This window comes from Ursus americanus, chromosome 4 (assembly GCF_024610735.1).
Source record: "Ursus americanus isolate L20-20 chromosome 4, mUrsAme1.1.p, whole genome shotgun sequence".
NCBI lineage: Eukaryota > Metazoa > Chordata > Mammalia > Carnivora > Ursidae > Ursus > Ursus americanus.
The window spans coordinates 66,835,263-66,847,842 of NC_142130.1; the positions used below are offsets into that span (position 1 = coordinate 66,835,263).

General features: G+C 36.3%; 1 protein-coding gene across 2 annotated transcripts in view; it reads left to right on the forward strand.

Annotated features, from left to right (window-relative positions):
• The window catches only part of GBE1 (1,4-alpha-glucan branching enzyme 1), a 268,038-nt gene that overhangs the window by 82,401 nt on the left and 173,057 nt on the right, over positions 1 to 12,580 (forward strand). The window lies entirely within an intron of this gene.

A 12,580-nucleotide genomic window follows, 5' to 3' on the forward strand; every position in this document is an offset into this window, starting at 1 on the left:
TTGGGACTGTTTGGTAAGGTACTGAACTTATTAATTGTATTATTATCAACTTTGGAAACTTTATGTAAGGAGGGATTCAGTGATTGCAGAAGTCTAGCTTGAAAAACAGAAAGTTTAATAGAAAAATGAAACCTGTCTTTAAATCAACAAATGTGGAGAGAATTTTTCCCTATAAAGAGAGTCTTGATAAAATTGATTTTTGGAGGGTGCCTGGGTGGCTCAGTCAGTTAAGCGTCTGCCTTCAGCTCAAGTCATGATCCCAGGACCCTGGGATCAAGCCCCATGTCTGGCTCCCTGCTCAGTGGGGATCCTGCTTCTTCCTCTCCCTCTGCCTCTCCCCCTGCTTGTGCTCTCTCTTCTTCTCTCTCTCAAATAAATAAATAAAATCATTTAAAAAATTGATTTTGTGATGAGCTACATGAATGGAGGAGGCAATACTGTGTGGGGGAGACCCATGCATTTTGGGGACATGATTTGCCTGGTTATTATTCTTTCTGGTCTTTAACATTAAGACTCTTTTTTTTCCAGTTCTCCTGTATTAAGCCTATTTGGATTAGCCCAGGGACTGCCTGTCAGGGGCAGGCTGAGTGTCCTTCAGAATACCCTCTGCTTTGGCTCACCATGTTTCTGTATTCAGGGTTTACAGAGCCCATGTAGCTAGCCTTTCTTGTCTCCTCCAGGGACGCTTGAGGGGATGGGTTTGAAAGCCTAGATTACAGATTTCAGGCATTTGATTATTTAAAAGGTTATCTAAATCCTTTGATGTTTACTTGATTTTATCCAGTGCTCATAAAATTATATAATATTTCCATGTCCCCTTGTTTCTTTCCCTTCTTTGGACATGTGATTGCATTCAAAGCACTTACCGTGATAAATCCTGTGACTGAATTGTGGTTTTTTTTTGGTATTTGTTATTTAACATTATTAACTCAGTTACTTAAAGTAAAATCAAAATGTATTGTATTTGTATGGTTGTTTTGTAGGTTTTTAGTTTTGTTTTGTTTTATAAATAATGAAATTTTAAGTACATCAGAAAATGACTGAAATCAATTGCCACACATAATATAGTTACCAGAAGAGCATATTATCTGGGATAAAGAAACATTTTGACATGGAATGGCAGCCAAGGTTCTTCTTAATCTATAGTGAAAGGGAGAAAATGTAGCTACAGTATACAATAAGAGGGATTTACATTTAATATAAATAATCCCTTTCCACGTCAGTATAAACTTGACGAAAGCAGGGGCATAGGCCCTAATATTGTCTATTCTCAATTCTTAGAGCTTGGCACACAGTAGGCACTCAAGAAATATTTATTAAATATTAAAGCCATTTTTAGGCCTGGTCTTTGAAAGAATAAGCCAAAGAGCTTGATTCTTTTATAGTTTATGTAGCCTGATTCTAGGAAACTGTGAGGCAAGGCAACTCTTCTAGTACTGCTTTCAGTGTCACTTTAGGTCTTACGGCCATTTGTTCTGCTTTGCTTTGTGTTTTTAAGAACGCAACTTATCTAATTTTTAAAATTTTTTTGCCTTTTTAAATTTGTTTGCCATCTTAAATTAGAAAAATTTATGAGCTCTGACACCTTACCAACTTCTTGTGTTAAATGGTGACTGAATTAATTTTGACAGGTTGTTTTTTATACATGGGGAAAGTAATTGATTACCAATATGAATGATTATTGATATATACAGGGAATAATGGTAAGCATTTGTCTCTCCCATCCAACTCCTAATCCTTTATACTTTATGCTGTGGTCTGAATGTTTGTATCCTCCCAGAAAACATACGTTGAAATCCTAATGCTTGATGTGATGGCGCTAATAGGAGGGGCTTTGGAGGTGCTTAAATTTGAGGGTGTATCCCTCTGAATAGGATTAGTGCCCTTATATATAAAAGGGGCTCCAGAGAGATCTCTAGTCCTTTTATCATGTGAAAATACAAGAAGCCTGCACCCCCGAAGAGGGCCCTCACCTGACCAGATTGGTACCCTGATCTCAAACTTCCAATTTCCAGAACTGTGAGAATTAGATTTTTGTTGGTGTAAGTCACCCAGTCCGTAGTTTGTTGCTATAGCAGCCCAAACAGATTAAGATGCTTCGTACGCGATGTTATGTACTATACTACGCTTTCCTTTAAAAATTTATTTGACTTAGATGAGATGAAATGATCCTATAATTTAAAAAAGGTAACTTTTACCTTTCACTTTACTTTGTAAATCTATGTCTAACATAAAATAAATGTTTAGCAACTATCAAGTAAACTGTTGTGTAATTGTTCTTCATTATTATTCTCTAAAAATTTCCATGAGGATAATTAACTAGAAATTTAGGCCCAAAATATTACTCATAGTATTTAAATGTTTCAAATGTTGAGGAACATTTAGATGCTGTTAATATGGTGATATAATTAGTTTTTCATTTATGGGAAATGATGTATCAGATTCTTTGAGGGAGGGGTTAAATTCTCTTTAAAAAAAATCAACTAACTTGAGATTTTTGGCCTTTCAGTTTGAAGTGATCCCTAGATAGTCTGTCTTGGTAATTAAAAATCTTGTTTTAAATTGAACTTGAAAATTTATTTCAGTTCACAAGGGATTGACCTTTATAACTCACTTGAGGATGTTTCTCTTGTGAATTATCTGGTAACCGCTAACAAAAAAAGAAATGTTACCTACCATTAAGATAATAGCTTTGTTTTCTCTGTAAAACATTTTTCAGTTGACTACTTTAAAAGAAAATATCTAGCTGCTTATGTGGTCATGTAAATGTCTCCTTTCTATGTGAGTTTATCAAATAGAATATATTTAAAAATTGTAGTAAAGGCAAAATAAACATTCAAGACTATAGAGATAGAAAGAAGACTACATCCCTGAAGGAAAATGAGACATATGTTATTCATATCTTTAATACTTTTTCTTCCTGGGTACTTTAATACTTTTACTTCCTGGATACTATTTTAAAATACACATCTTTAATTGTTATATTAAAAAAAAAGAAAACTTCTCAAGTTGTTTCATAGACATTTAACATAATGACTGAGTGCTGTATGTCAGGTACTGTCCTTGATCTGTGATGCTCGTACTGAATTGTAATATATATGTGGGCTGCGTGTGCTTTTAAAATAAAGTGCTATTAGAACAAAACATTAGTGGACAGTACACACACACACAGAAAAAGAGAAGTTTGAACAATGTTTTTTGTTTGTTTGTTTCTTTGTTTTTCCAAAAGGCTGTTTTCAAAGTTGAGCATGCAGGGGATCCACTCAAGAGTTCAAAGAAGGGTGGGATGAGGGTCCTAGTAGCACCCAAATTGCTACCATGCCTAGGCCACAGGGAACAAGGGATCGATTACTAGAACTCAGAGGGAGAAAGAGTTGGCAGTCTTGAAGGAATCACTGAGCTCTGGGGAGAGACATGGCTAATTTATGGCGACCTTGCAGGGAAGGAGCCAGGGGAATAAGGAGACAATTTCATCTCTCACTCTTCTTCTCTCTGACCTCTTACTGGGGCTGCACATGGGCCAAACCCAAAGAGAAGCCAGTATTTTAAGGAATATGGTCCACATGAGTCAGCATCCTGGGACAGAGAGCTGGGTAGGAGGTAAATCTGACCTAACTCGTAAAATGTAGCTCAGGAGGTCGGTAAAGACCTCAGGTCAGGAAAAGTAAGAGATCAGGGAAAGTAAACCTGGAAGGTGGGTTGGAGGCAAACTGTGAAGAATTCTTTTTCTTTTCTTCTGATTCCCATTTTCTTTTCTTTTCTCATTCTTAATTAATGCCCAAATGACTGCCAAGGACAACGAGAATTGTCTTCTTTTTAGTGTTTAGGATGTTTGTGTATTTTAACTTTTCCTTGCCAATCAGTAACAAAATGGACTAGAACAGAAGTTCCTTGATACCAGACCTTTAACAGTTTCAGGAGATTCATGTGTCAGTCAGCTCGGGATGTTATAACAAAATTCTATACAGTGGGTGGGTTCAACAACAGAAATTTATTTTCTCGCAGTTTTGGAGGCAGGAACTTTGAGACTAGTCAGCATAGCTGGATTCTGGTGAAAACTCTTCTCCTGGCTTGCGTATGACTGCCTTCTTGCTGTGTCCTTACATGGCTCTAATCCCATCATCAGGACCCCATGCCATGACCTCATTTAAACCTAATTATCTCGCAAATGCTCCATCTTTCAATACTAACACAGTGGGGGTTAGGGCTCCAACGTATGAGTGTAGAGGGGAGCACAGTTCAGACCAGACCATATTGCTTTTCTAATTATATTGAGATGTTATACCATCGATAGGTAGAAAAGGGACACAGAACCCAATACGTACATTTTCAATTTTCTTAGATAAGACACAATGAAAAAAAAACCAAACAAACAGAGATTGCTTTACATTCTTATTTAATTTTATCCTGATGGTAATACTATGAGAGAAAGTATTGTTATTATATTTTTTATTTCCTACATGAGTACACTGATCTGTGGACTTGAATTCAGGCTTGTCTGACAGCTAAGTCCACGCTCTTAACCATTACATTACAATGTCCTTTAGGCTCAGGATTCACAGAGAGAAGGGAAAAAAGTGATAGAGAGGAAATAAAACTGGAGTCAGAGATTTAGCAACTTATTTTATACCATATTTGTGTTTACTTTTTTGTGTGGAAACCATTATCCTCAATTTTCAGGGAGCTGAGAGAATGTGAAGTGACCTTCCCTGAGAATAGAAAGGAGATAGGTAATATGTAGAAAGAGTTTGGGTTTTAGGGGGTAAAATATCAGATTTGTTAAGTAAAGTGAAACTACTAATTGAGATCTGGCATGAGATTGAGAAGCAGAAGGATGCCACTGAGTAGTTTAGGGGCAGGGATGTGGCATGTTGAAAAATCAGTATCTGATTATTTGCTTAAGAAGGTAAATCTCATTTGTACATGAATGTTCATAGCAGCATTATTCATAATAGCTAAAAAGTAGAAACAGCCCAAATGTCCATCAACTTATCTACAGACAAAATGTGGGAAACCCATACAGTAGAATACTGTTTGGCCATATAAACACGTGAAGTACTGATACATGATACATTCTGGATGAACCTTGAAAACACCGTGCTCAGTGAAAGAAGCCAGTCATAAAAGCCAAATTTTCTATGGTTTTATTTTTATGAGCACCCAGAATAGGCAAATCCATAGAGAAAGAAAATAGATTAGTGGTTGCCAAGAGCTGGGAGGGGATGGGGAATGATTGCTAATGAGTATGGGGTTTTCTTTTAATGTGATGGACATGTTCTGGAATTAGATCATGGTGATATTTGCATACCATGCAACCTTGTGAACCATACTAAAAACCATGGAATGCTTTGAAAGGGTGAATGTCGTGTTATGTGAATTATTTCTCTGATACAGTGAGACATTTGTATTTGGTCTTTGTCCCAGTTGCTGGCGTATAGCTCCTAAAACTCTTGGGGGATGGGGAGAGAAGAAGAAGGTAAATCTCATAAGCACTTTATCCTTCATTTCTGGAATATTTTCTTGTGTTATTTCTTTGCCAATTTTCTTGTCCCCACATTCTCTGTTCACTATTTCATGAATTTCTAATATCTGGGTATTGAATCTCTTAAATTTTCTTACCTTTTTCTCTCAAGTTGCCCATCATTTTGACTTTCTGTTCTGGTTTAAGAAATAACTTTATTTTCCAACTAATTTCATCTTAATAATCACATTTTTTAACATTTCTTTTTTTTTTACATTTTTGAAAGATTTTATTTATTTTTTTGACAGAGAGAGAGCACAATCAGGGGGAATGGCAGGCAGAGGGAGAGGGGATCATGACCTGAGCTGAAGGCAGACGCTTAACCACTGAGCCACCCAGCACCCCCCTTTTTTTTAACATTTCTAATAATATGCTTTTGTTCTCTCCTTTTGCATACATTCTTTGTTAAATGCCCAAAGATACTTTTATCTCTTTGAAAATTATTATAGATGTTTTCTTTTATTTCCCCAATTTGCTTCTTACTCCCGACCCACTACTCTCATTTTCTTTCTTTCAGATTTTATTTTCTTGAGTTTCTTTTAGTCTCTGTCTTTCACTCTGTATGCTGTTTTATTTTATTTTTTTATTTTTTTATTTTTTTTTAAAGATTTTATTTATTTATTTGACAAAGACAGCCAGCAAGAGAGGGAACACAAGTGGGGGAGTGGGAGAGGAAGAAGCAGGCTCCTAGCGAAGGAGCCTGATGTGGGGCTCGATCCCAGAACGCTGGGATCATGCCCTGAGCTGAAGGCAGACGCTTAAGGACTGTGCCACCCAGGCGCCCCTTGTATGCTGTTTTAAAATGCCTCATGATCCATGGCTATATGGTCATATTTTAGAATGAGGTAGGAAAAAGCATTTGAAAATTCTACGCACATACACAGGGCCTTATTCCTGGTGAGCTTAACTGTTTGGTAGTCAGAAAGTGAGCCGGCTTTTAAATTGGAAGCAATAAATGAAGGTTTTTCTTTGAGATCTTTCCAGATGAATCTTTCTGTCCCCTTCAGGGGGTCGGTGGAAGGAGTGTGGACCGGAGGTCTTTATACCTGGCTACTGGGATTCATGGATAAAGACAGGGAAAGTGGAGGAGGGTTCTACCATGACAGGTGACACTTAGACACTTAATCTCCCTACTTTCAATCATATGAGTCACCTCTGTCGTCTACTGTACTCATTGTCTCTGGAGCCTTCCTAGTTCATTGTTTTTTAGAGCATGAACCTCTCACCTCCTGTTTGAAGGGTAAGAGGTTGTGTTCTGGAGGTATGTACATTTATGTGTATAGGCTAGGGAAAAGATGTGCTCCAGAGCCCACAGTCCCCTTGTTTAACACCCCTTGTTTAACACAATCCCCTTGTTTAACTTACCTTCTTCCATAGCATTAGGAGCCTAGAGATGCTGAGTCTCCTCGTGGTGCTTTCAAGCAAATTGGCCAGCTCTCTGAAATACCCAGTTTTAATTTTTGCCTTAGTTCCTTCTCACTTCAGCTACCTTCTATCTTACAAACATTTGTTGAAATTTCTGTTCTCTTACTCCTTTTCCGTTAATACTGTATGTATTGCTTTGCTGTTATTTCAACAGACATTTGTTAGGCTTGTCATTTTTAATTCATACTTCTAAACACCCTTCTTTCAATGGAAGAAGAAAAAAGTACATCTACTGGTTAGAAGAATATTTTAAATTTTCTGGGTCCTCAGTTAGGTCATTATATTCTCATCGTATGCCATGATTATAAGATTTTGGCCAAACTGATTATTTCTTGCTTGTGATGTCTTTACATATTATTATATGTGATAAAGATTTTCTTCTTTATGACCCACAGAAAATCCTCTACTCACTTCATTTGTTACCTGGTTCAACTTAATCAACCTTTAAGACCCTGAAACATCTAATTTGTGAGAGAATGCGTAGTTAGAATTAGATGCTCCTTCCCTTACCACAGAGATTGTAATTCTTTGTGTTTGCAAAATACAATATGAATGTTAATAAACCTAAATAGCATACCAGAAAATAGTCTTCCTCTGTAGATGAGAATAAAGGCTTGTTCATCGATCCATTTTTCTTTTTTTTTTCTGAAGTTCTCTAAAATGTTGATAGAAAACACAAAATAAATGTGTACATTTCCAGAGGAGTCTATTTGCCAGTCTAAAGAGTAACTCTGTCTGCCTAGAGAGGATGGGTGAGGTAGAACGTGGGAGTGGTTTTTCTACTTTGAGTTTGCTCCACATTAATTTCTTTATCAAATTTTGCTCTTTTTCTTTCTTAATATCTTAATTAACATATATTTAATTTTATATTTTCCTCATTTGATATATTGTACTGTCTTCCCAGATATATGTGAAGAAATAAATGATAAAATGCCTGCACTTTGAATTGATCGTCCATTTGGAGAAAACTCCCCGTAAACAAATGAGTTGCTTGTGCACTCTGTGGCTGGGAAGGAAGTAGAGGAAGAAGCTTATAGTTTTGGGAGGGTTGTGACAGGAAAAAGAGGAATAAGTAAATGGAATATGTGGTTGTTTCCCTTTTTTTATTTGTTAGTGATTTAGTTCTCTTTACTTTGGCTACATATTGATGGGGCCAAGAAGGAATCCAAGAGAGAAGATGACGGGGAGAAAGAACAAGGAATTAGAGACAGATTCTTTGGGAAGTGGATAGATGGAGAAGAATAAAGGTCATAGGTTTAATAGGTAGTCAGGGAATGATTATGGGAGGAGATGCATTTTAAGCTTGGTCTTGTGGGAGTTAATAGATGTAAATTAATGAATAGGTTGTCAGGGGTCAGTTAGGGAATCAAAGAATATAAAGTCAAGCAAGATTGAACAGGAATTAACAATTCTATGTAGGAGATAGTGGCCAATTTGACTTATGAGGATATCATGTATAGGGAGACTAAAAAAATAGTGAATCTCTTTGAGGAAATTTTACTCTGAAAATGTGCAGGACAACATAATTGCTAAACTTTTTTTGCTTTTTTTCTTTAATTCTGCTTTTTAAAAAATCCTTCATTTCTTAAAACCTCAATAATTTTTAATAGTGGCCAACTTAGTCTTTAACCTGTGTTTTCTTCTTTTTTATCCCCAGGATTTTGACCCTTAATCTCATTGTTTTCCTCACAAATATTCATATTCTCTCTCCTAAAGCATATAAAAGTAGTCTCATTTTCAGTTAACAAAAGTTAGCTACTATTAATGGACCCTGAATGTTCTTTTTCTCTTGTATGGTAGAGAATCCTGGAAAGAAGAACCTACTATCATGTACCTGTGGTCTTTCCATCTTCTCACTTCCCATTCATTGGTTTTTATCCTCTCCTACTCTTAATAGTTTAATAAAAGATAATAGTATAAATAACTGGTTGATGGTACTTTTAAACTTCAGACCTGTGAATGAAGCAATGTAAATCTCATTTACCATTATAAATCATTTGAACCATATATTTATATCAATATTTCATATAAATTCATAAATGAGTTTTACCGTGTCAAGGCCTATGATAGGGTCTCAATCTTCTGCCATTTCTGAGGGATCATTTCTAGTTATGCTATTGGAAAAAATATATCCTTTTGCTGTGTGCCACCTGCCAACTCAAACTTGTCATAAATCATTGTTTTTCTAGTTTACTTGTTAACACTTTCTTTTCCTGGGCACATTCCAATAGAAATTCTTTCAGCAATGGCTCGAGATCTTATTTATTTTACATTTTGTCTAGGATTAAAGTTTATGTATTATGGATATCTAGATTCAAAGTTGAACATAGGGAAGAGGAGAAAAAAGAGAGAGAAGCAAACCATAAGAGACTCTTATAGAGAACAAACTGAGGGTTTCTGGAGGGGAGGTGGGCAGGGGGATGGGCTAAATGGGTGATGGGGATTAAGAAAGGCACTTGTGTTGAGCACTGGGTCTTATATATAAGTGATGAATTACTAAATTTTACTCCTGAAATGCCCCAGTCCATTTCCATATTATAGCCACAGTCATCATTCTAAGATTTGAAATCTGCTCATGTTATGCTTCTGCTTTAAACCCTTTGTGATAAACTCTCCCAACCCCTGATTTGTTTATAGCCAGGGTTTTCACACTGTGTATCAAGAAGCTGACCTAGTGAGTTTTCAGATTCCCCAGCACTCACTTGAAATAATGAGATCCTTTCCCTGTTTTATACTGGGCTCCCATGTATGAGTATGTTTAAATAATTTTTCTATTTTGAAAGAATTGAACAACACTGGCATCTAGTTTAAATTCTGTACTGTTAGCTTGACATACAAAGCCCTCCATGCCCTGGCCTCTGGATTCCTCTCCAACTTTGTCTTTAGCCTTGCCTCAGTCCATTTGGGCTGCTATAACAGAGTATTGTAGATGAGGTGCCTTACAGACAACAGAAATTTATTAAAGTTCTGGAGGCTAGAAGTCTGAGACTAGGATACCAGCATAGTAGAATTCTGGGGAGGGCTCTCTTTTGGTTTACAGACTGGCAACTTCTCAATGGTGACTTCTCGTATGGTGAAGAGCAGAGAGAGGAAGCAAGCTCTGAGACTCTTATAAGGACCCTAATCCCATTCATGAGAGCTCTACCCTCTTGACCTGATCTAATCCTTATTACCTCCTATACTCTCTGCTTTCTAATACCATCACATTGGGGGAGGGGTAGGATTTCAACATATGAATTTGGGGCGAGGGAACACAAACATTCAGTCTATAACAATGAGGTATACAGTCTACACCAAAGTACTTGCAGTTGCTCAAATGCTATTCTCATCATGTCTCAGCAAATGCAAAGGCAGCGTCCCTTCTACATGGAATGGCTTTCCCCTGCTGCTGTCTGACAAACTCCTAGTCTTTGATATAGAGTTTAGGTACTATTTAATTTTGGTGGAATTTTCCTTAATGCCAAACTCTACTTTCCACTTACCAACTACCCCTTCTGGCACAAACCTTTCTGGAGCCTGTTCCCTCCTCATTCACTGTGATGATATGTAGTTTTAGACTGTAAACTTTTTGAGGACAGTGTCGATGTCTTGGTCATCCCTGTGTCCCTGAGACCTAGTAATGTATGATAGAAGCTACTCAATAAGTGTTTACTGACTTCATGGATGAAATGGATTGAGACCATCAGGTAAGTCCATTTGCCACTGTTGGAAATATTTTTGCATATGCACATTATACAGAAAGTGAAAGAAATTTATATAGTTGTATGTCAGTAACTTTATATTCTTTGAGTTTAGGCATATTTGACCTATAGAACTGTTATTTATGGGAATCTTGTTGATATCAGGGTTAAAAACAAATGAACAAATATTAGAATCTGGAAATCAAAGCTAGTTTTAATGAGTCTTTAGCATTTTCTGTGTTAATATAAAGATCCCTGTGAGTTACTATTTAGAGAGCTCAATATAAGAAAAAAGTTTGCTTTTCTCCTGAAGATTCGAAATGTTTATTTTTATCTCACGATTATTCCGTCTTTTCTCTTGTCTGTCAGAAAACTTAAAATTAAGTGAAATGTACAATTGCAATAACCATCCAACTCCAGAGCCCTATACCATTTTCTAGCCTCCTTGCCCTCCGGCCCTTCTTGCCTTCTGTCTTCATTGTAACTGTTGATTTTTCTTTCTCATTTTATTTTTAAATATTACATTACATATTTTTTAAATTGTAAGGTTTTTTTCCTGTTTTTGGAAGTTAAGGATATAAATTAAATGTATGTAAATCTGTGAATACGGTCTTGAAATTACTTCCAGTCAAGACCCAAATTTGTTTTAATATTTCTTTACATCACCTGTGAGTAAATAAACAGGGCCTCAATCTTTTTCCTTATAGTTCAGAACCAGTTAGTTAGGAGGTTACAAAATGGATTTACTATGGGATGTGCCAGAGGTCAGAATGTTTAGATGAGTAACTATGAAGAAAGACAAGTCCAATTATGGGATGATGTCACTCTTACCTATCCCAAATTAATAATCGTATGTTATTTCTGTACGAGACACATATCATCTGTTTTAGACATTTTCCTCATTGAAAACTTTCTCAAACCTTGAGGAATATTTACTTTTGACACAACGAAATAGAAATGTGGGAAGCACTGTTACTATATGTAGGTCTATTTTGGTTAAGCTACAATGAATTATGATGAAAGAAAAAAATGGCTCAAGTCCTTTTGAGATATATAGATGCAGTCTTATTACAGCTTGTTTATATTAAGCATTGGAGTGTTCCATGGCAGGGTGAGGAGCGGCCTGGAGTATGTCGTTTTGTTTTCCCTTTTCATTTTCAAGCTAAAGCCCTGCCGAGTAGGAGGCTGTTAGTGAGCCATCACTGGCAGTATAGGGATTGCTTTCTGAAGTCATTATGAATTAACAGCTAATGGGTAGCGTTCTTTGGTAGCTCGTTTATAATTGAGTGCAGATAGATGAAAATCAAACACAAAGGGAACTCAATTTTATCATTAATTTTGACTTTGTTTAACGGATGATTTCTGGGCACCACCGCAGCCTTTCTAATTTGTCTGTGTATGATGAAGAAACTAATCATACACAGCTCAGAGAACAAATAACATACGTTTTCTCCAAAAGGTCACCTTCAGAGACAAGCACAAGAAAAAAAAAAATCTCATAAACCTGTTGATTCTTTTTCATTTCTCCTATGTTTTTACTCTTCCTTCTTTTAAGAATTCAGTATATAAAATAATTATTTCATAATTTAATATATGCAATGATTGAGTATACAGAATTTGTAGCCTAAGTTAGGCTATAAATATAATCAGCCTGTTTCTTTGTAAAAAGATTCCTTTGTTTATTTTATAGAACTTAACTATGTGCCAGGTGCTATTTTAAACACATTGTAAATATTAATTCATTTAGTTCTCAATGCAGCCCTATCAGGAATGTCCTATTATCATTGTTCCCATTTTTCAGAAGAGGAGAGTGAGGCACAAAGAGATTATATAACTTTCTCAAAGTTACCTAGCTAGCTGATAGCTGATAGTTGGTAGAGCTGGGATTGAAACCCAGGAAGTCTGGCTTTAGAGGTTGTGTTCTTAACCATTATGCTATGATGCTATAATTTAT